Genomic DNA, 5,262 nt, shown 5'->3' on the forward strand with positions numbered 1-5,262 from the left:
TTCAAATTAGCTCAACATTTATTGAGCACTTCATATGTATAATGATATCACAGGGAAATTCTGGAATAGAATGATGTGGAAGATAGCAAAATTAAAGCATAGGGTTCAAGTTTCAATGAAATTATAATTTTCTGTACTTTATTACTCAAAGGTAAGCCATATCCATCATCTATTTTGGTCCTTTAGTCCTAAAGGTCTTTGGATCTTTTGTGGTAAGCAGTGCGGGAATTCTCTCTTTTCATAGACATAAAAAAACTAGATGATTATGACTTTCCCAAGTTGCTTCAAACTTGTGGAAGAATCAGAAATAACACACGAGGCTTTATACTAAAAGCAAAACCTCTCTCTTACACATCAGATTAAACTCATAGGCTACCAAACTTGAGTTCAAGGAGACAAGCATGAAACAATACTATTAAAGACAATAAAATATTGCATACGTGTGGCAGATAAAACATCTGTTTTAACAATTCAACAAATATTCATTGGGAACATAATATGTGTCAATTCCTATACTAGGCAACAGGAATAAAATGATGAATAAAATGTAATCTATATCATCGAGAATCTTCAAGTCATTTCTATTATAAAAGTCAGAATAAACCACAATTTAGAAAACAAAACAATAATTATTATAATAATATTTTAAAATTAAACACATTTGTAGCCTTAATGAAATAATCAGTACCAGATTTGCCCTATGGTTGTTTAAAATAAAAACTATACAGAATGTACAAAGCATCTATTTTTTTTAAACATTAGACAACATGCAATATAGGGCTGTGATCCCTGAGACAAGGTTAACAAATAAGTTGAGCCCTACGATGGTTCTGGCTTTCTGCCAGGAGGTACTTTCTGGACCACAGTGTAAGATACAGAACAAAACAGACACTGGCAGTTACAATGAGTTTAAAAAACAGATGTCAGGGTTCAGGAAAGTGGATCCAGTTGATAATTGTCAGGCAGACTACTGGAGAATAGATAAGTGTATAGGACAAACATCCCCCAAAGTACAGGAATCCCCATTGGGTTTATCTTGAATTTTTAAGTTTGAGGATGGAACAACTGCTAGACAGCAGTAAATTAAAAAAAAAAAAACTTCTAGAGATCTACATATTCCATATGATCTTTATCAACATTCCTAATGTCTTTTTTGAAGAAATAGAAAAGCCAATCTTCAAATTTTTATATAGAATTCAAAGAGCCTTGAATAGTCAAAACAACATTGAAAAAGAACATAGCTGGAGAACTCACAATTTCTGATTTCAAAACTTACTCCAAACCTATAGTAATCAAAACAGTGTGGTAATGGTAGGCACATACACTAACAGAATAGACTTGAGAGTCCAGAAATAAATCCTTAAATATAGGGGCAGCTAATTTTTTACCAGAGTTCCAAGTCCATTCAATGGGAAAAGAATAGACTCTTCAAAAGGTGTTTCTGTGACAGCTGGATTCTCAAAATCAACAGAATAAAGTTTGGCCCCTTACTCACATCATATACCAAAAGGTACTGAAAATAATCAATTACTTAAATATAAGAGCTAAAACCATAAAATTTTTAGAATAAAGCATAGGATAAAATCTTCATGGCCTTGAATTAGGTAATGGATTCTTAGCAGGAGCAACAAAAACAACAAAAAAAAACAAAAAAAATAGATAAATTTGATTTCATCAAAATTAAAACTTTTGTGGATCAAAGGATATTATCAAAAAAGTAAAAAGAAAACCCATGTAATAAGAGAAAATATTTATTATCTTCCAACTTTCCTCTAAGTCTTTGTGCATATTCCTAACTGTTTTAAAGTCTTTGTCTGCCAGTTCCATCACCTCTGTCATTTCTGGGTTTGTTTCTATTGTTCAAGTTTTTTTCCAGACTATGGGTCAAATTTTTCTACTTGTTTCACATATCTCAATTTTTTTATTGGATATTGAATACTGTGAATATTAGAATGTTGAGTTTTCTGCATTTTGTTGTATATCTTTATGCATTGTCAGATTTTGTTTTGGTAATTAAGTTACTTGCATATCAGCTTAATTCTTTTACATCTTGTTTCTTAAGCTTTGGTAGGCAAGATCTATAGCAGACTACTATACACAGCTAATAAGTTGTAAAACTTCTGGTGTCCCTGTTGAAAGTCCTGGGTCCTCATTAAAATCTTGTTCCTCTGGAGAGTAAGAATTGTTTTGTTTGTTTTGTTTTAGTGTAAATAATTTGTTCATAAGAACATTGCACAATTGGCCATATTTTCCTTATCACTAAATAAAAGAAGAGTCAAACAATGAAAATGAACATTTCTGACTTTAATTATTGCATCTTCTCTCTTTCTTTCTTTGTCAGTTTAACTAAAGGTTTGCCAATTTTGTTGACCTTTTAAAAGAATGAACTTTTGGTTTTATTAATTTTTTTTATTGTTTTTCTGTTCTGTATTTTATTTACCTCCACTTTAATCTTTTATCATGTTCTTCCTTCTACTAGATTTAGGCCTACTTTGCTCTGGTTTTTCTACTTCCTCAAGGTGGAAAGTAGTTTATTGATTTGAGAGCTTTCTCCTTTGGAGAAAAATTCCAATTCTGATTCAGAGAGGAATTCTGACTGAAGACATTCTATCATCATTTGATTAATTCATCTGCTCAGGCAATCATAATTTCCATTACGGTTAGACATTTATAAATTTTTAAAAATTAAATAAACCTTCACCTACACCCAAGAAGTATAGGTAAGATGGATGGACACTCTACTCCTAGGTTTCATAATCTAATGTGAGAAAAAAAAAACATCTCATTTAATGAATATTCTCCCCTAAAAAACAACTCTGAAGCAGAAGAACATTGCAAAATGGCACTCCAAACTGAACTAAATATCCTCAAACATTTGGAGATATATATTTATTTAAAAGGAAAGATAAAACTAGAATCAAAAATTTGAAAATTAAGAACAAAAACTGATCCATACAAAAAGGAACAAATTTAATGAAATTTATTAAACTCAGAAGAGAAACTGAGAAAAAGGCAAACTCATCTAAGAAATAAAGAATAAATTACAAATTGGCAAGGAATAATAAATCTGAGTTAAAATTTAATAGAGTGCTTTAAAGAAAATTAAAATACACACACACAAGAAAATGAAAATAAGAAAAAGGAATGAGGATCACAGAGAAAGTTGTTAAAATGGAAGACAAGCCAAAAATATCCAACATATATATATAACAGTTTCTAAAAGTGTGTGAAGTAGCAAAAGAACAGGAAAAAATATAATTCAAGGATGTGTTACAGAAATAGAGAAAAATGTAAGTCTTTATATTGAAATGTTCCATGATGTACCTGTCAACATTGACCTAAAAGGATCAGTTCTCAGACATCTCCTCATGGGAGGAAAAGGATCATATCTAAAGACTATATTCTGAAAACGGAGAAAGACCACAAGTCAAAAATAGGGGGGGTAGGAAGAAAGAAAAGTAGATAAGTTAATTGATTGTTGTGGAGGAAATAGGTGGAATCAGAGATTACCATTTAAAACTGACACATTATATAGTAAAATATCAAGTAAGAAAAAAAGGAATTGAGGACACTATGTGGTGTAAAATTACAATATACTTTAGAACCAAAATGCAAACTTCCAAAATAAAGTTTTAGATAATAAATAAGATCCAGCAAATAGGAAAAGAAATATAGTAAATTAAATGTAATTAACACATTAATTATAAAACAAAATAACAGAGTTGGCACTAAACATATCAATCATATCAAGAAATGTGATTACATTTAATCAACCTATTAAAAGAAAAATTATTTTCAAATTCACTTACAAAGGAAAACCTATCTATTTGCTATTTACAATAAACATACCTTAAACAGTGATTTAGTAAGAATCCTCACAGCATGGGAAAAGTGATGGCTCATTCTAAGTGCAGCTGAAATGCCAGAATTGCTCTGGCAGACACTGGAGAAAGGCAATGAAAGGCTTGGTTCTTGGGAAAGACCAAGTTCCTTCATTTATTAAGACCATAAGTATATCACTGGTAAAAAGAAATTAGTGCCACCCTAAGTATCTAAAAAGTGATGAGGAGGAACCTATTATATCCCCATTTATTTCACAAGGCCTGCTCCTGAAGAAACCAGACATATCCTGGCGGGTGATAGTAAATGATCACATACTCAAGCAAGTAATATTCCCTATTATTGCAATCACAGTGCCAGGTGTAATATCTTTGCAACAGCTGAGTAACACGGCCTAAGATATGTGGTCAGCAGCCATTATCTGGTAATGCATTATTTTCTCTTAATCAGAAAAGAGAACCATAAACAGGTTTTATTTACATAGAATGGACAAAATATATATATTTTAAGTTTTCCCTAGGGCTAAATTAACTATCCTACCTATATTATAGTCTAGAGATCTGAGCATCTCAAAAAATATCACATTAATCTATTACATTGATAACTTTACACACATTAATCTATTACATTGATAACTCTACATTGATTAGGCCAGATAACACAAGGTTGCCAGCATGCTATAAGGCTTTGTAAAGCACAAGAGCTCCAGAGGGTGGGAGATAAACCCTATGAAGTTTCAGAGACCTGGTGGGACTCTGGGTTCTGGAGACTGTGAAGTCCATATCTAGTGATACTGGACTAGAGTTTGTATATTGGGTGATGAAAATCTTCCAACTTTGATTTAGGGTCTGGAGCAGGAAAGGGCTCTGGGAATGGTCCAAACTAACATGTAGGCAGTCCTCTGGCATGGGACACAGAAGAGCAGATTATATGGTATGGGATGTATCAATGGTAGAAAAAGATGTGGTTTGAGGTTTGTGGCAAGCCCCAGTGGGGGAATCACAGTAAATTTGGTGTTCTAAAATAAAACCATGACATCTCTTAACACCTTTTAAAAAGCAGTCTCTGCCCTCATAGAGACAGAACTCTTGGCCATGGTTCATTTAGTACTATTTCTTGATGACACCAACCCCCTTGACTCCACCAGGCCATCTTCATTCTGAAAGGGACAACAGTTTTTCCTCATGGATATAGATACCTGTTTTGGGTACAATTTCACTTTTCCTGCCCACAGGGTGTCAGCATCATCATTTTCCAAAGGCCTGTGCCATATTTTACTTACCAGCATGGAATCTCACTTAGTATTTAATAGACCAGGGAACCTACTCCAAAGCAAAGAATGGGATCATAACTATGGGAATCCCTGGTCATATTAATACACTGCACCCAAAAGCTGCTGACCCGGAAGAGTGTTTCCTGCTG

Source organism: Lipotes vexillifer, unplaced genomic scaffold (genome assembly GCF_000442215.2).
Source record: "Lipotes vexillifer unplaced genomic scaffold, Lipotes_vexillifer_v1.1 scaffold3, whole genome shotgun sequence".
NCBI lineage: Eukaryota > Metazoa > Chordata > Mammalia > Artiodactyla > Lipotidae > Lipotes > Lipotes vexillifer.